At 35.9% G+C, this 23,111-nt stretch overlaps 1 protein-coding gene across 1 annotated transcript in view; it reads right to left on the bottom strand.

Annotated features, from left to right (window-relative positions):
• The window catches only part of ATRNL1 (attractin like 1), an 891,320-nt gene that overhangs the window by 458,486 nt on the left and 409,723 nt on the right, over positions 1-23,111 (bottom strand).

Raw genomic sequence — 23,111 nt, 5'->3', positions numbered from 1 at the left:
TTTAAAATATTCTCAAGTAAAAAAGTATACAGGTAGAATAATTATTTATATTTTTGTTATACAGTATAGTCTACCTTTAAGATTTTCCCTGTCAGAAGGAATGTAAATTTACAGCTCTGTTGGTCTTATACAGCAACAGAAATCTATTTAGAATTGCTACTGAGTCATAAAAGCTGCCAATTTTATAAATTTAAATTTCAGAGGTTTATTCATTTTATCTGTATTAGCAACTATTTTAGATATGAGAATATTCCAGTGGTTCTCAACTGAAGACAATTTTGTTCCCCACTCACCCCAGGGCACATTTGGCAAAGGTCTGAAGACTTGTGCGATTATCGCAACATTGATAGGGGTGCAACTTGAATCAGATGAGGAGAGCCAGGGATGCTGCGAAACACTCTGCAGTGCATAGGACTGTCCCCAATGACAAAGAATTATCCAGTCCAACATATCAGTCATGTTGAAGCTGAGAAAACCTGGTATACACTAATGTTTACACTGAAATAATTCAGTTACAGTGTTTATACATATGGTCTATACATATTAGGCAAAATATTTAATAAGCTATAAAAATGTAGGATACTTGGTTAGTAGTGGGATTTGAGACTAACAAATCTCAAAATAACAGAATCACGTGACTCTGATTAATTGGTTCCAACCATGTATCACTGTTTTCTCTCCCTTTGCTCTGTGGTCAAACATTATGCTCTGAAAAGACCCAGAGATGAGCAAATTCACTAGTCACTGGTCACAACAAAAAACCTGGTCTTCATCCTTAACTGATAATCCTTGTATTGTTTCATTGATTCACTCATAAGCTGTGCAAATTTTAGCACTTTCTACTCTTGTTAATTCTTTAATATGCTTTTTCTCCTTTTTTCACTAGAAGAGAAGATCTTAGAATATCCTTCAATGATGATGACCATGGCAATTCTAGCACTTATCCAATGAGTGCTGAATACATTTCAGACACTGTGCTAAATACTTCCTTCACATTGATGCATGGGTTTGGTTTTATAAGAACACTCCCAGACGGAATAAAAAAGAAAAATCCAATGCTCAGAAAGTTCAAAATAAATTGCTGATAGTCATAAAGGGAATAAGTGGTAGAGTCAAAATTCAAATCCAGCGTTGTAAGCCTCAAACTCTTTCCTCCCCAACTGTTAGGAACTCTCTGATCTTGCACGTAATCTCACAATAGTTGTATTTCCATTTGCATTCCCTAATCTGTTATCCAGTATCAAATAAAGTGGATAAAAAAAAGAAGAAAGCCTGTGATCCTAACTTTTTAACCAGTAAGGTGCCTTTTGTTTTTTAATAATTATCTCCCCCCTAATACTTTCTTTTTATTTCATCTTAATTTAGATTTCCAAAAGTGCCCAAGTCCCATATCTCCTGAAAAATAAAAACAACAACCTTATTTTATTGACCCTATTGCTCCCTCTAGTTTATCAAGCAAGTAATCAATGTAGCCACCTTCATGTCAATTTCCTCATAACCTAGTCCTATTTAACTCCTCACAATGTGGCATCTGGTTTATATACTCATAAGGTTGTTAGAATTAATAATGATCAATGTTTATAAAACATTCAACATTTTAGAGGATACTTTCCTCACTGTGACTTTCTACATATTAAATAAACTTGTCTTTTCTCTATTAACAGACTTTCACTTTTCAATTGACAATACTAGCCATCCATTCTTTAAAACTTTCTTAATACTTTATTTCCTTTTTAAAAAATTTTTATTTAAATTCTAGTTAGTTAACATATAGTGTAATATTAGTTTCAGGTGTACAATTTATTAATTAAATACTTACATACAACACCTGGTGCTCACCCTAGCAAGTGCACTCCTTAATCCCCATCACCTATTTCACCCCTCTCCCTCTCCGCCCAACTCCCCTCTGGTCACCATAGTTTGTTCTCTATTGTTAAGAGTCTGTTCTTGGATTTGCCTCTCTCTTTTTTTCCCTATGATTATTTGTTTTGTTTCTTAAATTCCACATATTGATGAAATCATATGGTATTTGTCATTCTCTGATTGAGTTATTACCCTTAGCATAATACTTTCTAGCTCCATCCACATCATTGCAAATGGCAAGATTTCATTGTTTTTTTATTGCTAAGTAATATTCCATTACCACATCCTCTTTATCCATTCATCAATCGATGGACATTTGGGCTCTTTCCATAATTGGGTTATTGTAGATAATGTTGCTGTAAACATCAGTGCATGTATCCCTTCAAATGAATATTTTCGTATTCTTTGGGTAAATACCTAGTAGTGCAATTGCTTGTTCAGAGGGTAGTTCTATTTTTTAACTTTCTGAGGAAACTCCATACTGTTTTCCACAGTGCTTGTACCACTTTGCATTCCCACCAACAGTGTAAGAGGTTCCCATTTCTCCACACCCTCACCAACACTTGTTTCTTGTGTTGTTAATTTTAGCCAATCTCATTGGTATGAGGTGATATCTCACTGTAGTTTTTGATTTGTATTCCCCTGATGATGAGTGCTGTTGAGTAACTTTTCATGTGTCTGTTGGCCACCTGTATATCTTCTTTGGAAAAATATCCATTCATGCCTTCTGCCCATTTTTTAATTCAATTATTTGTTGTTTGGGTGATGAGTTATATTAGATTATTTTTTAAGATTTTGTTTATTTATTTGACAGAATGACACAGCGAGAGAGGGAACACAAGCAGGTGGAGTGGGAGAGGGAGAGGCAGGCTTCCCACAGAGCAGAGAGCCCGATGCAGGGCTCAATCCCAGGACCCTGGGATCATGACCTGAGCTGAAGGCAGACGCTTAACGACTGAGCCACCCAGGTGCCACCGTATTAGATCTTTATATATTTTGGATACTAGCCCTTTATCAGATATATCATTTGCAAATATCTTCTCATATGCAGTAGGTTTTTGACTATTTCCTTCGCTGTGCAGAAGCTTTTTGTTTTGATGAAATCCCAGTAGTTTATTTTTACTTTTGTTTCCCTTGCCTCAGGAGACATATCTAGTAAGAAATTGCTATGGCCAATGTCAAAGAGGTTACTGCCTGTGTTGTCCTCTAGGATTTTGACGGTTTCCTGTCTCACATTTAGGTCTATATTCCATTTTGAATTTACTTTTGTGTTTCTGTATGAAAGTGGTTCAGTTTCATTCTTCTGCATGTTGCTGTCCAGTTTTCCCAGCACCATTTGTTAAAGAGACCTTTTTCCCTTGGATATTCTTTCCTGTTTTGTCAAAGATTAACTGACCATATAGTTGTGGGTTCATTTCTGGGTTTTCTATTCTGTTCCACTGATCTAGGTGTTTATTTTTGTGCCATATACTACAGCTTTGTAATATAACTTGAAGTATGGAATTGGGATGCCTCCAGCTGTGCTTTTCTTTTTCAAGGTTGCTTTGGCGATTTGAGGTCTTTTGTGGTTCCATGCGAATTTTAGGACAGTTTGTTGTAGCTCTATGAAAAATGCTGTTGGTATTTTGATAGGAATTGCATTAAATGTGTAGATTGCTTTGGGTAATACAGACACTTTAACGATATTTGTTCTTTCAATCCATGAGCATGGAATGTTTTCCCATTTTTGTGTCATCTTCAATTTCCTTCATAAATGTTTTATAGTTTTCAAAGTATAGGTTTATTACCTCTTTGGTTAGGTTTATTCCTAGGTATCTTACAGTTTTGGAACGATTGTAAATGAGCTGGATTCCTTGATTTCTCTTTCTGTGCTTTATTTTGATGTATATAAATGCAACAGATTTCTGTATGTTGTTTTTGCCTCCTACAACTTTATCAGTTCTAGAAGTTTTTTGGTGGCATCTTTAGGGTTTTCTATATAGAATATCATGTCATCTGCAAATAGTGGAAGTCTGACTTCTTCCTTGCTGATTTGGATGCTTTTTATTTCTTTTTGTTGTCTGATTGCTGTGGCTAGGACTTCCAATACTATATTAAATAACAATGATGAAAGTGAACATCCTTGTTTTGTTCCTGACTGGAGGAAAAGCTCTCAGTTTTTCCCCACTGAGCATGATATTAACTATGGGTTTTTCATATACAGCCTTTGTGATGTTGAGGTATGTTCTCTCTATCCCTACTTTGTTGAGGGTTTTTATCATGAATGGACGCTATATTTAGTCAAATGCTTTTTCTGCATCTATTGAAAGGATCATGGGGTTCTTTTTTTTTTTTAAAGATTTTATTTATTTATTTGACAGAGAGAGACACAGCGAGAGAGGGGAACACAAGCAGAGGGAGTGGGAGAGGGAGAGAAAGAACAGGCTTCCCACTGAGCAGGGAGCCTGATACGGGGCTCAATCCCAGGACCCCGGGATCATGACCTGAGCTGAAGGCAGATGCTTAATGACTGAGCCACCCAGGGCCCCAAAAAGGATCATAGGGTTCTTACCCTTTTTTATTAATGTGGTATATCAAACTGATTGATTTGCAAATACTGAACCACATCTTCAGCCCAGGAGTAAATCCCACTTGATCATGGCGAATGAATCTTTAAATGTACTTGTTGGATTTGGTTTGCTAGTATTTTATTGAGAATTTTGGCATCCGTTGTTCATCAGAGCTACTGGCTTATAGTTCTTTTTGTGGTGTCTTTGTCTGGTTTTGGTATCAGGGTAATGCTGGCCTCATAGAATGAATCTGGAAATTTTCCTTTTCTATTTCTTGGAATAGTTTGAGAAGACTAGGTATTAACTCTTTTTTAAATGTCTAGTTAAATTTGCCTGTGAAGCCATCTGGCCCTGGATTTTTGATTGCTGGAAGATTTTTTATTACTGATTCAATTTCTTTGCTGGTTATTGGTCTGTTCAAGTTTTCTATTTCTTTCTATTTCAGTTTTGATAATTTATATGCTTCTAGGAATTAATCCCATTTCTTCCAGGTTGTTCAGTTTGTTAGCATATAGTTTTTCATAACATTCTCTCATAATTGTTTGTATCTGTGATATTGGTTGTTAATTCCTCCTCTGTCATTTGTGATTTTATTTATTTGGGTACTTCCTCTTTTCTTTTTGATAAGACTCGCTAGGGGGTTATCAATTTTATTAATTTTTTTCAAGGAATTCCTTGACTTTCTTGGTTTCCCCTTCATCCTTCCTGACACACTACAGGGTCAGTGAGGTACGCTGCATTCCAGGTTCCCTCTTTTAAATTATGGACATTCCCTAAAACCCAGTTCACACCATGCTGTTACCTTCTCTTGCTCTCAGAGAGAACGAGCTCAGTTATCCTCATGGCCTCAACTATAACCTCAACTGGAATGATTTCCCAAACTATATCATTATACTCCCAAAATGAGAGCATCTTATCATTTAAGGTGATCCAAGAGATTAATTCAGACACCCTCCCAGGAAAGAAATATCGAGCACAACCCTGTGATCCTGCCTCTAATCACTCATCTAAGCTGAGAAGATGCTGACTCAATAGTCACTGCATTCTACATTCTATTTTTAGCTAACTCAATCTATAACAATGTTTTTCTATTAAGCTCTTTCTAGATTTATCAATCAATGCTTCCTTCTGTCTTCTGGTTTACACTGAATCAGTCAATTCCTCTTCTATATGCTAAAGCTTTTTATATATTTTAAAAAGCCTACATGTTTCCCCCTAGTTCACTGGTTCTCAATCAGGAGAGTTTTGTGCTCCAAAATATTCGGTAGTCTGTTTTCACCATTTGGTGGACATCTAGTGGAATACTGGTAAATACCTTTCAATACAGAAGCCCAGCCACCTGCCAGTAACAAAGATTTTCCCAGCTCAATATGCCAATCATGGCTTGAAACCCTGCTCCAGTCTTAATCATTATCATTTGTGTACACTTCCCTTGTTATAGTCCAGATTAAAATTTTAACTGTTAAAATATGGTACTAGGAATTAATACAATATATGTTTTAAAAAAAAGAAGAAGAAGATAGCAGGAGGGGAAGAATGAAGGGGGGGAAATCGGAGGGGGAGATGAACCATGAGAGACAATGGACTCTGAAAAACAAACTGAGGTTCTAGAGGGGAGGGGGGTGGGAGGATGGGTTAGCCTCGTGATGGGTAAAGAGGGCACGTTCTGCATGGAGCACTGGGTGTTACACGCAAACAATAAATCATGGAACACTAAAAAAAAAAAAAAACAAAGAACAAAAAACACTTCAGATAAAGACCAAGGATCCATTTATCTGAATTTCAGTCCTATCAATATACTTAAGTATTTTAACATAAAAGATACATCACCTCCAATCTACTGTGCCCAATCAGAACTCATGAAAAACATTCATAATGATTAAAAAAACCTAACATCCATCCAGTAATATGTACCAAGCACTATGTTATGTGTTTTACCCACATTATTTAATTACCACAATCACACATGATTTACCATGTATACTGTTATGTACTTATTTAAAAGATAAGAGAGCCGAGTCATGGAGAATTTCAGTAAGTCACTTAAGTGACAAAAGTCTTAAACTGCAAGTCCTCCCTTTCTCCTAACTTCTTTGATTTACCATTACTTTTCAGGTAAAATGTAAAAACACATTCAACTTTAAAATCCCTGTACTGAATCCAACAACAAATCTTACCAACTGTTTCTTTCAGAATACGTGCAAAAATAGACGATACTACACACATCAATTCATTTACATTTAATAATTAAATACAGCTTAAGCACCAAAATGCATTTTTATTTAATAATCTGTAATTCACAGTATATCCCCCCAAATAGTTATGTGATAGTGATTCAGTTCAAGATGGTGAAGACTGGTTTAATTTCTCCATGAGGAATCTAAATTCTTTGTGATCTAAATTTCATGACTCGAGTAAAAAGTGTCATCTTTATAATGGTGCAGAATGCCAGTATAAAATTTTGTTTATAATTTCACCTTCTTGTGAAGAGGAGATATATACTTTAGGGGTTTGCAGCAAATGCTCTCTATGTTAATTCATATTAGGTTATCAGTAAAAGTAAAGAGAAACCATGATGATGTAAACAAATAGGCAAAATCAATAAATAGTTTAAATATTCTTCTAATAAAATTTTAATAATCTCCAATAAATATTAAAAACCCAGTAAAATATATCTCAGTTCCTGGCATATAGTAGGTGTTGTTAAGCTTTGTTAAATGAATGGAACTGGTTCTTTAACTGATTTAAAAATGTATTAATTGTTTCTGACATTAGATGCCCTATTTGGCAATTTTATCCTCATATCAAGGTAATGTTTATAAATGCTTTTGATTTCTAATAAACCGAACTGCAAATAAAAGTTACAGTTCTTCTTTTGAAGTCTACATAAAACAAAACCAGTTTAAGAACACTTGCTTTATTAAACAGCAAAAAACTAAAAACACCTGACAAATTTACCCAGCATTGCTGAAAACTAATCCTTCTGTGACTATCAGAAAATCCCAGTCCCTACTGACAATCCTGGAAAGCAGTGCCTGCACGCCACCCTGTCTTTCCACTGGTTCCAATTACACCCAATGGATGTCGAGTGAGAAACTGTTATTCAATAAAGTGACTAAGATTTCTGGGTTTATCTGTTTAATAAGCTTTTCCCTAACTTATTTCTTAAGTCAAAGGTCTTAATAGGCAACATCAAGCACTGGCATCCTTTAATCCAGTATGTGGCACTTTTGTCAGAGAAAAACTAGTTTCACTGCTTTCTTTCATTTTTTTATATCATATTATACAAAACTCCTATTGCTCCTTGGTACAGATATGGGTGGGGGGGCATGCAGGAATAATCGGGCTTTCATTTTTTAATAAAGTCTGCTGTATAATAATGCCAGAAGATCTGAAAGGTTCAACACCCTTTAGTAAAATCCTCCTAATGGAAATAGAAAAAAACAGAAAAGAAACGTAAAAAAAAAAGCAAGTACATGAGCTACGGGGATAAAAAAAAGGAAAGTGTAGGAACTTAGGGAGAGATATTTCAATAATTTGATTTTAACCTTCATAAAATGGTCATTATGGAAAGGATTCTTAATGTGAAAAACCATGGAACTCATTAGGTATTCTCATTTAGCAAAAATTTAAAAGAATTCAATAAAAGTAACACAATGTGGTATAAGGTTATATTGTAAAGCAGGTTTCTAGTGACAAAGAAATATCCTCTGGTGGTAATCTAGTTGGCCAAATGCAAAAAGAGATAATATTTTATAGCAATTTGAGGTTAATTGATCATAAAATTCAAGTCTTAAATACATATTTTAGAAGATGGTTTGGGCATATTAATATCTTATTTCACTAAAGAATGTTACAAACTCGGGAATTATATTGAAATATAGAAACATATTATTTTAAAAAGTAATTTACCTCCTAATAATTGCTATCCAAGAAAATATCTTTTTTTTTTTGAACTCTTAAATTTTATTATGTTATGTTAGTCACCATACAATACATCATTAGTTTTTGATGTGGTGATCCACGATCCATTGTTTTCCTATCTTTCAAGGGTTTTAAAAAATACCTTCCCAACACTTAGGGATGTCTTTCTTACCAACTAAATATTAACAAAATAAATTGCCAACTTAGAATGCAATAAAAACTGCATATTTAAAAAAAGTTTATTTGTTTCAGTTATTAGGTTGGCAATGATGAAAAATCAACAAAGCCTAGTGGGTGAAGGTGGAAAAGCAGTATGTTCATTGCCATAAATTGGCACACTTTTTTTGAGGATTGTTAAATCAAGAATTAACTATACCTTAGGATGCACTGTCAATTAAAATGATTTCAAAAAAAATAAAATAAATAAAATAAAATAAAACAAAATAAAATAAAATGATTTCAAAGGCAAAAGAGAAATCTATCACAAAATGGTATAAAAAATATTGGGGCTAAATGGATTTCATACTCCCTGCTATGAAATAAATTGTATTCCCCCAAAATTCCTATGCAGAAGCCCAATATCCAATGTGACTATATTTAGAGATAGGTAATTTAGGAGGTAATCAGGTTAAATGAGGTCATAAGGGTGGGACCCTGATCCTACAGGATTAGTGTTCTATAAGAAGAGATCCTAGAGGGCTCTCTAGCTATTTTTCTTCCTTCCTTTCTTTTTCTCTCTTTCTTTCTCCCTTCTTCCTTCCTTCCTTTCTTTTCCTTCCTTCCTTCCTTCCTTCCTTCCTTTTCTTTCTCTCTTCCCACCCCTCCCTCCCTCTCTCTCTTCTTCCAGTGAGCACAAACTGAGGAAAAGCCATGTGAGCACACAGCAAGAAAGCAGCCATCTGCAAGCTAAAGCAGAAGCCTACACCAGAAGCCAACCATGCCAGCCCCCTGATCTTGGATTTTCCAGCCTCCAGAATGGTGAGATAATGAATTTGTTGTTTAAGCTGCTGCTAGTCTATTGCATTTTGTTATGGCAGCATGAATAGAGGCAGATTTCAGTACCATGAAGTAGGTGCTGCTGTAACAAAAACCTATAAATGTGGAAACAGCTTTGGAACTGAGTAATGGGTAGAGCCTGGGGGAATTTTGGAGGGCTAAAGAAAGCCTAGATTGCTGTGAAGAGACTGAAGAAACAGGGATATTAAAGGCAATTCTGGTGAGAGCTCAGAAAAAATCAAGAATAGCTAGAGAGAAAGTATCTTTTTAGATAATGCATAAATAATCACAAACAGAATGTTGATATACATACAGTTGTTAAAACCCATTCTGGTGAAGTCTCAGATGGAAATGAGAAACAGGTTAATGGAAACTGGAAGAAAGGCCATCCCTGTTTTTGTTTTTGTTTTTTTTAAAAGATTTATTTGTTTAAGAGAAAGAGAAAGTGCAAGAGAATGCATATGAGCAGGGTGGGGGGGTAGAGGGAGAGAGAAGAGAGGGGAAGAGAGAGAATCTCCAGCAGACTCCCCACTGAGCACAGTCCCGAGTGGGGCTGAATCCCAGGACCTTGAGAACATGACCTGAGCTGAAATCAAGAGTCAGACACTCAACCAACTGAGCCACCTGGGTGCCCTGTGGCTTCCCTGTTATAAAATGGCAAAGAACTTGGCTGAATTGTGTTCTAGTGTTTTGTGGAAGGTAGAACTTGCAAGCTATAAAACTGTAAATTTAGCCGAGAATATTTCTAAGCAAAGTATTGAAGATGTAGCTTTGGACCTCATTCCTGCTTATAGCTAAATGCAAGAGGAGAGATGAGTTGAAGAAGGAATTGTTTAGAAAAAAGGAAACAGAACCTGGAGGTTTGGAAAATTCTCAGCCAAATCATATCGCAAAAGCTGAGAAATCACAAAAGCTGAGAAATCATGTTCTGAAGATAACACAAAGGGTGTGGCTGAACAATGATTTAAAAGGAGGAGATCATGGGTATGATGCAGGGACTTAATCAGCCATCTCCACAGAACCAGGAATAGAGATGGGATTATACCAGCAGAGACACTGTGTGTTTAAACTAAAGGGCACAAAGAAAGCAAGACAAATTGAAAAAAAAGCTATCAGGCTTCTTGGATTCTACGGGATGGGATCATAGAACTATTCAGTTAGGAACATGCTTTATCCCTTAAGAAAAGGGAGTGACCCTGAAGTTAAGTCAGAGATCATCAGGGCAAGACTGGTTCTACCTATGGTTTGGGGGGACTAAGATGCCACCACCCAGTGTTTTGGGGACAAAGCTGCAGCACAGTGCTGCAAGGTCAGGGCCACCTCGCCATGCTAAAAGGGCAGGGTCACTCTGTAGAGCTGTGTGGTGATGCTGCCACCTCAGTGGACCTGGAGGTAGGGCACTGAACCAAAGAGGATTATTTTCAAATCTTTAAGATATGATGGAATTTGCTTGCTAGGTTTTAGACTTGCTTGGGACCAGTTACCCCTTTCTTCTTCAGATACCCGCTTATGAATTGAAAATATCTATCCTATGCCTGCACCCATGGTATTTTGGAATTATATAAGTTCTCTGGTTTCACAGTTCACAGGTAGAGAAAAATGTTGCCTCAGGATGAATTGTATCCTAAATCTCACCCATATCTGATCCAGATGGTGTTTAGATGAGACTCGAAACTTTACAGTTGATGTTGGAATTAGTTAAGGCTTTTGAGATTGTTGAGATAGAATGAATGCATATTGCATGCAAAAAAGGACATGATTATGGGAGGCCAAAGGCAGAATGCAACGGATGAATTATGTTCCTCAAAATTTGTATGTTGAAACCTTAAGCCCAAATGCGATTATATTCGAAAATTGGGACTTGGGGTTGTAATTAAGGTTAAATGAGGTCATAAGGGTGGAACCCTGAGCCAACAGAATTAGTGTCCTTATAAAAAGAGACTTCAGAGAGCTTGTACTCTCTCTCCATGTACATGCACTGAGGAAAGATGATGTGAGCACACAGCAAAAAGGCAGCCATCTGCAAATCAAGAATTCTCACATCAGAAACCAACAATGCTAGCACTCAAACCTTGGATTCCTCAGCCTGAAGGACTGTAAGATTTAAAAATTTCTGCTGTTAAAGCCATTCAGTCTGTGGAATGACAGCCCAAGCAGACTAAGACACTCCCCCCAAAGCCAAAAGGAAGAATAACTCCCAGGTTTCAACTGATCAGAGCCCTAGCTACATTGTTCTCTGATTCTCTGAACTATATACTCCGCTGTGCATCAACTCTAGCCTCAGGCTTGTTTCCCTCTTAGGGACAAAAATGGATGCAGGAACTCCAGGACTCACATTACATACCATCACACATGCCTACTCTTCACCTAGCGCTTGGCTACTGAAGGTTACGCACTAACTGGCTTTAACCCACTCCTAAAGCTAGTGAGGGATCAATTCTACCCAAATAAAATCACTGTATAGCCATATGTAAGGAGTTAAATGAAGGCTGAGAAATAATCCATAAAATCAATTTCAGATATCATTTATGTAAAATTCATAGGAAAAACCCCAAATAAACCTCCCCCAAACTGCTAACACATTTAAAAATCTACAAAGTATCTTTGATAACTCTTCAATCCTTCCTTGAAATATTTTACAGAAAGTAGAGTGCTCTCAAGCCTCCCTGGCAAGATATTAACAGGACAAACAACATCTAGTATGGAAGATCTTCCTGGTTAACTCCTCCTGTTATAAATAACCTCCTAGATAATACCTTAGTCTTCAAAATTTGCAACAATAATGATAAAGATCAATGTATACGATGCTCCTTTCTACACTCAATTTTTATTTAAGGCATACCTCTTTGAAATGTAGTTAGAATAAATGTTTTAATTATAAAATTTTCTTAATATTTTAAAAGTAGGAAATGCTCTTTTTAAAAACCTTTCCCAGAACATCAATACATAACACAGAGAAATCACAAGCATACAGCTCAATGAATTATCACAAAGATAATATATCCATGTAACTAACACCCCAATAAAGGAAAAAGCAATTTACTCATTCCTTCCTCCCCATAAGTGTAGCTATCATGTTGATTTTTAACACCATAGTTTGGTTCTGCATATTTCTGAACTTCATACAAATGAAACCCTACAGTATTTAGTCTTTTGTTTCTGGCTTCTTTTGGCCAACACTATGTTTGTGAGTGACTTCTATATTGTTCTTGTAGGATTCATTTGTTCTTTTTCATTACCCCATATTATTCCATTATATGGCTATATTCTCTATTCCATTATTTTTGAGTATTTGGGATATTCTAAGGCTTTCGCTACATAAAACATGCTGCTCTATTTTTACATGGCTTTTGGTGGAATGGAATTGTTGGATCACAGAATATGTGTCAATTCAACTTTAGAATATAATGTCAAAGTGTTTTCAAACTTGTTGCTCCAGTTTCTAGACTATCAAAAGTTTTGAGAGATCCACATCCTCTCCAACATTTGTTGTTTTTTTTAATTTTTAGCCACTATGATGGATATATGGTAAGTTGTATTATATTGTGGGTTTTAATTTGCATTCCCTGATAAAAATTAAATTGAGCACATTTTTATGTTTTGTTAGTCACTTAGATCTCCTTTTTTGTGATGTGCCTTTCCAAGTCTCTCGCTATTTTTGCAGGGAAGGGTTACAGTTTCAGACGTTTTCACTGATTTATATGAATTGTGAATGTAAGATCTTTGTCCTTTATGCAGGTTATAAATATTTTATACCACTGTGTACCCTGACTTTTTATAATACTAAGAATATCTTCTGACAAAAATTTTTAGTTTACTGTAGTTTAATTTTATTGTAGTACTTTGTGTATAATTTTCCCTATTCTAAAGCTATGAAGAAGAATTCCTATATCATCTTCTAGATATTTCCTTGTCTTTCCTTTCCTCCTGGAATTTATTTTTATGTTCAGCATGAGTTAGGAGTCAAATGTTATTTTTCTCCCATGTGCATGGTCAAGAGATACAGCACCAAAACTTTATGAAGTTTTTTTCATAAAGCGATAAACATTGACAGTCGTGGACTTTGCCAACAAAACTTAAGAATGGCCCACTTCCATCCCAGCCCTCTCTACTGCTCCCTTTACTCCAGAATTCTCTCCTGCTACATCAAATCTCCTGAGGGACCATGGTCTTGTTTATATTCTATAGAGAATGCTGATCCTCCCTATACCAAAATTTTGTTTTAGCTGTCTGTAGGCTGTGGTTACAATTCACCCAAAACTTTTTCAGTACTATTTGAGTGTTGACCTTCAGGTTCAGGCTGGGGTCTGGGCAGAGTTCTAATCATTAGCTCACGGCTCAGATTCTTTGATATGCTAATTAGGATCAGATCCCCACTTGTGCAGCTCAAGAGTGATCCCAGAAGTTCACAGACAACTTTATGGGATGACTTTTTCTCTCTGTTATTTCCCAGATCCTTTCTGGTTCCCTGGGCTCCACTTTTCAACCTCTGCCCAGAAACTGCCCACTTCCATGATTGTGCCATGCTCTGTGCTGGGAGGACAGAGAAAAGGAAAAAGCAATGGTGTTTGTCTTGGCCCTCTTGTAACCACTGCTCCACTGTATGTAAAGGAAGATTCTCCTCCCTTGGAGATTTGGCTCTTGCAACTTCTCATTCCAGCCATGTTACCACTGCAGGACTGCTTGAGGATTGGGCGCTGAGTGAATTAGGGAAAGAGAGAAAAAATGGGGAGGCTCTCTACTGCTTGCTCTCAGCTTTAAGAGTTTCCTTTCCCAAAGGGCCATATACACCCCAATGTTCATAGCAGCATTGTCTACAACAGCCAAACTGTGGAAAGAGCCGAGATGCCCTTCAACAGATGAATGGATAAAGAAGATGTGGTCCATATATACAACGAAATATTAGCCATCAGAAAGGATGAATACCCAACTTTTACATCAACATGGGTGGGACTAGAGGAGATTATGCTAAGTGAAATAAGTCAAGCAAAGAAAGTCAATTATCATATAGTTTCACTTATTTGTGGTACATAAGGAATAGCATGGGGGACATTAGGAGAAGAAAGGGAAAAATGAAGGGGGGGAAATTGGAGGGGGAGATGAACCGTGAGAGACTATGGACTCACAGAAACAAACTGAGGGTTTTAGAGGGGAGGGGTGTGAGGAGATGGGTTAGCCTGATGATGGGTATTAAGGAGGGTATGTATTGCATGGAGCACTGGGTTGTTATATGCAAACAATGAATCATGGAACACTACATCAAAAACTAATGATGTAATGTATGGAGACTAACATAACATAATACAATTAATTAAATTAAATTTAAAAAAAAAGTTTCCTTTTCCTCGTTTTTTTTTTTTTTTTTTTTTTTTTTTGTCCTTTTCCTCGCTTTAACTCAGAACTAGGGGATATTTCCATGTTTCTTGTCTAGACCTCAATAGTCACTCTCAGGTTACAGCCTGCATTAAGTTTCAAATCAGGGGATACCAGAGGAAAATAATGGTAAATTCCCAAAAGGTTATGTGGCACTTTGAGTTTTGATTTTCCCTGATTTCCCTGCTGATACTTACTTTTCAGAATTATCAGATAGCTACCCACGCATTTTATCCAAGTTTCATAGTTGAAATCAGTGGGAGATTAAAAGAGATGTATGTTTTCTCAGTGTTGCCTAGAACTGGAAGCCCTATGGTAAATAAGCATTGGCTTCAACTTAGTCACTGGCTGCATTAGCCTTAACAAGAGAGTCAGCCTTTCTTTTTAATCTTTGAAGCCAGGCACTGATTGACTTCTCCTTTCCAGTTATGGAGGTCCTAGAGTGCATCTTCATCCAAATAAGGTTGTTTCACCTACACTGAAAATCTGTTGTTTAGTGTAGCCATCTTTGTTAAATTATCTTAGCTAGATCTTCTGGATAATTTGCTGCAGCTTCTACATCATACTCAATGGTGAAAGACTAAAAGCTTTTCATCTAGAATCAGAAACAGGGGAGCCTGGGTGGCTCAGCTGGTTAAGCATCTGCCTTTGGCTCAGGTCATGATCCCACGGTCCTAGGATTGAGTCATGCACTGGGCTTCCTGCTCAGTGGGGAGTCTGCTTCTTCCTCTGCCCCTCCCTCCACTTATGCACTCTCTCTTTCTCAAAAATAAATAAAAATTTAAAAATAAATAAATAAAATAAAATCAGAAACAAGAGGGGTGCCTTTGGGTGGCTCAGTTGGTTAAGTATCCAACTCTTGATTTCAGCTCAGGTCATGATCTCAGGGTAATGAGATCAAGCCACACATCAGACTATCCACTCAGCGGGGAGTCCACTTGAGATTCTCTCCCTCTGCCCCTCCCCACACTCATGCAGGCATGCACGCACACATGCTCTCTCGCTCTCTCTCTCTCTCTCTCAAATAAATAAAAAAATCTTTAAAAGAATAAAATAAAATCAGAAACAAAATGCCTGCTTTTGCCACTTCTATTCAACATGGTAGTAGAAGTCCTAGATAGAACAATTGACAAGAAAAAGAAATAAAAGTCATCCAAACTGGAAAAGAAGTAAAGTTATATCCATTTGCAAATGAAATGCACATATATATAGAAAACTCTAAAAATTCCACACACACAAAAACTTAGAATTAATAAACGAATTCAGCAAAGTAGCAAGACACAAAGTTAACACAAAAACCAGCTGCATTTCTATATACTAACAATAAACAATCTAAAAAGAAATTAACTAAATACCTCCATTAACAATAGCATCAAAAAGGATAAAATACTTGGGAATTCACTTAACCAAGGAGCTGAAAGACCTGTACAATAGAAAGTACAAAATATTGCTGAAAATAAATTAAAGACAAATAATAGAAAGACATCTCATGTTCATGGACTTGAAGACTTAATACCATTATAATGTTGACATTATCCAAAGCAATCTACACATACAATACAAACCCTATTGAAATCCCAACAATATTTTTTTGGTTTTTGGGTTTTTTTTAAGAAATAGAAAAATCATCCTAAAATTCATATGGAATCTCAAGGACCCTAAATAGCAAATAAATAAAATAAAATAAAATAAAATAAAATAATAAAATAAAATAAAATAAAATCTTGAAAAAGGACAAAGTTGGAGGACTCATACTTCCTGATTTCAAAACTTACTATAAAGCTATAATAGTTAAAACAGTGTGGTACTGGCATAAAGATAGACATATAGAACCAATGGAATAGAATAAAAGGCCCAGAAATAAACCTTCACATATTAAGTCAAATGACTTGTGACAAGGGTGCCAAGACCATTCAATAAAGACGGGACAGTCTTTTCAACAAATGGTGCTGGGAAAACTGGATATCCAAATGCAAAAGAATAAAGTTAGAATTAACTCAAAATGGATCAACAACCTAAACGCAATAGCTAAAATGATAAAACTCTTAGAAGAAAATATAGGCCAAAAGCTTTAAGACATTGGTTTGGCAATGATTTCTTGGATATGACACCAAAGGCACAGGCAACAACAGAAAAAATAGACAAAATGGACTTCATAAAAATTAAAAACTTCTATTCATCAAAGGATACTGTCATTAATTAGAGTGAAAGCAAGATACTTAGTGGGAGAAAATAATTGAAAATCATGTATCTGACTAATTATCAGGGATTAATATCTAGGATATATAAAGAGCTCTTACCACTCAACAACAAAAAACAAAGAACCTGATTCAAAACTGGGCAAAAGATTTGAATAGACATGTCTACAAAGAAGATATGCAATTGGCAAATAAGCACATGAAAAGATGCTAAACATCACTAATCATTAGGGAAAAATAAATCAAAACCACAATAAGATACTACCTCCTACTCATAAGATACGACCTCATACTCATTAGGATGGCTAGTATCAAAAACAAAAAAATTAAAAGTGTAGGTGAGAATATGGAAAAACTGGAACCTCTGTGCACTGTTGGTAAGAATGTAAAATGGTACAACTGCTGTGGAAAATATTATGAAGGTTCCTCAAAAAATTAAAAACAGGATTGCCATATACCCAGCAATTCCACTTCTGGGTATACACAGAAAGGAAAAGAAAGTGAAGTCTTGAATACATATTTGTACATTCATGTTCATAGCAGCATCATTCACAACAGCTAAAAGATGAGGAATTCTTAATCTCAGGAAACAAACTGAGGGCTGCTGGAGTGGTGGGGGATGGGAGCGATGGGGTGGCTGGGTGATAGACATTGGGGAGGTATGTGCTATGGTGAGCGCTGTGAATTGTGCAAGACTGTTGAATCACAGACCTATACCTCTGAAACAAATAATACATTATATGTTAAAAAAAAAAAGAAGAAGGTAGTTGGAAGGGAAAAATGAAGGGGGGGCATTTGGAGGAGGAGATGAACCATGAGAGACTATGGACTCTGAGAAACAAACTGAGGGTTCGGAGGGGGTGGGGGGATGGGTTAGCCTGGTGATGGGTATTAAAGAGGGCATGTTCTGCATGGAGCACTGGGTGTTATACGCAAACAATGAATAATGGAACACTACATCAAAATAAATAAATAAATAAATAAATAGAAATAATTCAAGTGTCCATCAACAGATAAATGGATAAAGAAAATGTGGTATTTACATACAATGGAATATTATTCAGCTTTGGAAAGGAGGGAAATTCTGATATATGTTACAATATATGTTACAATCTTGAGAACATTATGCTAAGAGAAATAAGCCAGTCACAAAAGGAAAAATACTATATGACACCATTTATATAACATACTAGAGTACTCAAAATTACAGAGACAGAAGGCTAAATGGTAATTGTCAAGGGTTGAGGGAAAGGAGATGGGATATTATTATTTAATGGCACAGAGTTTCAGTTTTGCAAGATAAAAAGTTCTGGAGATGGATAGTGGTGATGGTTATATAATAATACAAATGTACTTAATATCACTGAACTGTTCACTTAAAAATGGTTAAGATGGCAAGTTTTATGTATTTTATCATAATAAAAAAGTTGAAGGAAAAACAGTAATTCATAAGAAAAATTTAATAATTCTAACTTATTTGCACCTAAAGCCATATAATATTAAATGAAAAAATATAAAGACAAAGTTGACAAATGCATAAATAACAGAGTGACATGGTAATAAGTCTCACTCAATAATATGTAGATGGAATATGAACACTGAAGAAGAACATACAAAAAAAACTAACAGGTTTTATCTAACGGGCCATCTATAAAATCCTGAATCCAATGATCTAAGAAACTCTATTCTTATCAAGTAGGTGGAACATTTATAAATGTTGATCATATATTTGACAACAGAAAAAAATTCAATACCAAAGTATCATAAAGATCTTTTACTGACTAAAAAAGCCAATAAAAAAGACACATTGAAGAAATCCTACACATTTAGAAATTCAAAAATAGACTCCTAAATAATTCATGTGGAAATCATAAAAGGAATAGAAAATATTTTGACTTCCAGGATGATAAAGTGCCATATATTAAACTCTATGGAATTCAGCTGAAGAAGAATTTTTTTAAAAAATGGTAGCCCTAAATGCATATATTAGAGCCATATAACTAGAAATTAATAAGCCTGATTACATTTTTAAATCAAAAATTTGGAAAATAGAACAAATCAAAAAAGTAAAGTAAAAGCCGCAAATAATGAATTAGAAAACAATAAAACAATGAAACCTGGTTTTTAAAAGGACTCCCAATACTGTCAAAGCTCTTACGTAGCTTATCAAGAAAAAAAATGAAATAGGAAAAGAGGCAAAATTCATGATGAAAAAGGAGACATAATTTTAATATAAGAGAAAATTCTAGAATATTAATATTGGAAAATATATGGCAATAAATTTTAAAAATAAGATGGACAATTTCCTAAAGAAAACTGTCACCTATGTCAAGAAAAAAATAGAAAATCTGAGATGTAAATATTAATGAAATTTCATGAAAAACTGGAAAATCTACCCACAAAAAAATCAAATCATGCAAAAACAAATTTAAAAGCCTTACCAAATTCATATGGTTTTATTTATTTATTTATTTATTTATTTATTTATTTATTTATTTATTTTTGATGCACAGCAGAGCAAGGTTTATTGAGGGATAGCTAAGTGGTAGTACAAAGCTCCCAAGGAGGAAGGGAACCTGAGAGTGTTGCCCTCATGTGGTTTTACAGGGCAGTTCTACCAAAACTTCAAGCAAGAGACAAATCTATTATGCCAACCATTAAAATTTGCCTCACTGATCACTGACTATAGAGAGCACAATTAATCAAGGGCACCGACTACTGCACTCTGAAATCCATCGCTGTGTTCATGTGAATGCCACACTTCCCAAGGGTTGTTTCTAGTCAACGGCTGAGCATGGCAGGGATGGCAAAGTAGGCCTGATCTGGGGAGATGCAGAACTCCTCTGATGAGTGATTTGGCTTGAGGAGTGCACTGAAATCTCAGGTTCAGTGAAAGAGCCTGAATCTTTTTTAATATTTTATGTATTTATTTATTTGACAGAGAGAGACAGAGAACGTGCATGAGTAGGGGGAGGAGTGGAGGGAGAGGGACAAGCAGACTCCATGCTGAGCACAGCGAGCCAAGTGGGGCCCGATCTCACAGCCCGAAGATCATGAGCTGAGCGGAAATCAAGTTGGATGCTTAACCAACTGAGCCACCCAGCCACCCCATAACTAGGGTTTAATGACAGCACAATCTTGGCCTAATAAGAAAGGGAAGATATTATATACTTGAAAGAGCTGTAAGAATAAGCTAGAATGTACTGGCAGGAACCAGGGGAGTATGACAGGAATTGGATTTTGGTGGTGTTTGATCAAAAAGGATGGCAGGTAAGAATGAATAAGCAAGAATTCATGAATTTTGGTGCATATTCCCAGGACCACAGGAGAGATAATACCCTACTGAGGACTCCTGAGGATGGGATGGGGAAAACTTGCTGCTGAAGTGATTTATAAAAGCCTGGAAAAAGCAACGGCCAATTGAAAATGTAACGGAAATGCCTGAGTTGCCCAAGCAGATGGAAGGAAAAGGAATAAAGAAGCCAACAGAGGGAATGTGCTAGAATGGATATACTTTGTAAGGCCAAAAGAACTACCAGTAGATTATGTCCCATGGGACACATCATTCACCAAGGCCACTAGAGAAGGAGTATGCTGATGAGAGGGGCATCAGCTTCACTAAAAGGTTCAGTGGTGGCATTCTTCTGCAGACCAGAGCTGACAAGAGGAGAGGCAGTTATAGGGGAAGACATTAAGTAAGAGACCCCTAAGTAAAAGATGCCAGGTGTAAGGGCTTAACTGACAAAATGCAGGGCCCACAATTACCATAATGATCAATAAGATTGTTGGAACTGACAAGGGTATTTGCCCACAAAGAGCTGTGGAGATGATTAATAATGCACAGCATCCTCAGGCGTCAAATAGGTGGACAGCCAACAATGGTGCTATTTAACATTTAGTTTTATTTTAAGTAAGAATATGGAAACAACACACTGAGAATTTTTGTCCCAATAGAAAAATCATGACCCTCTGTCCAGTTCCCAGATGAGCTAATTTACAGATCCAGAACCCCACTGACTGAACAGGTGGCTGGATCCACAGAAGAAAGGACCCTTGAAACATCTTGAAAAGTATGTAAAATGATCTTCAAGGGGACCTTTGTATGATCCCTGTCCATATTTGTGTATATTTGGGTATATATATATATATATATATATACACACACACACACACACACACACACACACAGGCATATACATGGTTATATATACAGTACAAGAGGAATAAGTAGATATTTCAATTAATATTAGACACTGGATGAGAGATGATACAGATACTCAAGGACTAAAATGTCATAATGGCCCCTTGTTAGATTTGGGGTGTCTTTAGGAGTCATATAACAAATTTTTGCTAAATTCTGGCTCACTGTGGACCAACTGTTTCTATAGATCCAAGCAGTGATAATTTCCCCAGTTCTTAAGTATATAATTAGAATTTATGTACAAGTGGTTAGAGTAACCTCTACATTGTGTCCCTGGCCTGTGGGGTAAGATTTTTCACAGTGGGAAAGACCAAGTGACAACCTCTAAAACTACCCTCCGTCGGGTTAAGATGGTAAATTAAAAGCACTGTCATCCCAGTGGGATAGTGAAAATACGTACCACCATTTAAATTCTGTAAGGTGCAACGGCAGTGGTCCCTACTATATCTCCATTTAATTTACCAGGCTTAACTTTTAAGATTCACACAGACTTACTTTTCCGTTTTACATACCAGACAAAAACATTTATTTTTAAAATAATTCCCTTCCAATTTTCTAATCATTTACTATGTTATACTACAGACTCTCACAACAACAAAATCCTTTAATTCTATATATGAAAGGACTGAGATTTTCACCTACTAACTATGAGCTACTTAATGATAGTATAGAAAGCTAAGATCAGAGCCAGGCTATGCCTATAAATGATCTCCGTTATACTTGCCCAATCATGTTTACCCCAGAACTATGCCCAATATAGAGGTAAAAACTTTCAGAGTTTGTGAATCGGCCTCCATCGAATCATGGCTAACCTGAAAAGCTGACACATTCACCTCTGCTACATCAGTGTCTCAGTTAGAAACAGCAATAGCAGTAATAGTGGCTTGATTGAAGGATGTCCATAAATGCTGACCTGTCTAAAACTCTCTTTTAAAATTTAGCAGTGGCTTTGTTAAAAAAAACAAAAAACTTTTAAAATATTCTATCCATGTTTTTTTCTAACAATGAGATAATTTTTAAACTAATTTACATTTCACTACTGAAAGAAATTTAAATGACAAAAAAACACATCAAATATATTTTATCTCACACAACAGGTAGAATATTTTATTTCACTTTGTCCATGATGACAACATAATAAATAGGATCATCTCTAAGACATGGTACACATTAACACTAGCTTTCTTTTACTTAATAAAAAAAGCTATTGAACTTTAATACGCATACAAATTCAAAAGCTTAAAATAAAACCCTAAACATTTAATAATTTACATATATATTCAACTTTGTGAATTTTTATACAGAGTTGAACTTTTCAGCATATTTCCATCCACACCTTCTGCATCAAGAAAAACAGTTTTATTTTGATGCTTTAATAATGCTTGTTCAATTGTAACTTCTAATACATTCCAAAAACATACTGGAACCTAATAAGTAACCCTAAAATCTCTTTATACTCAGAAATACAAAGTCATAAAACATTAAATATATTCAAGATGTTTCCTCATTTCATTTTTAAGAAACAAATTTAAAGTATGCACACATGTTAGTGATAAACGTGTTTGTACATTAAATTCTGGAAATCACAACTTTTAAAGGGACATAGACAAACATGACTGTTTTCAGAGCAAAGTGACCAACATGACAAAGGTTTCAACAACAGAAGAGGATAAAAAGACAGGGAATATGCAAATTGGAAAAAAGAGTTTAGAAAACTGAAGGGCTATAAATAGAGATGAGAGATGAGACTTGCTCTGTGTTGGACCATATGGATGAATGAGACGTGGTGTTATGCAGAGACAGATTTCATCTCAATTACAAAGAACAATTAGTTATCTGAAGATAGAAAATGCTATCTCAGGAGATGGCGCGATTTCATAATTAAAGGCATTCGGGCATAAGCTAGATGAGGGGTTGGGCAAATTATGTCCACAGGCAGGACTCAGCCCACCAGCTGTTTTTGTAATAAAGGTTTATTGGAACAGAGCCACTCCCATTTGTTTCCTT

The sequence above is a fragment of the Zalophus californianus genome, chromosome 15 (assembly GCF_009762305.2).
Source record: "Zalophus californianus isolate mZalCal1 chromosome 15, mZalCal1.pri.v2, whole genome shotgun sequence".
In the NCBI taxonomy this organism is placed as follows: domain Eukaryota; kingdom Metazoa; phylum Chordata; class Mammalia; order Carnivora; family Otariidae; genus Zalophus; species Zalophus californianus.
This window is presented reverse-complemented; position numbering and strand designations above follow the sequence as displayed.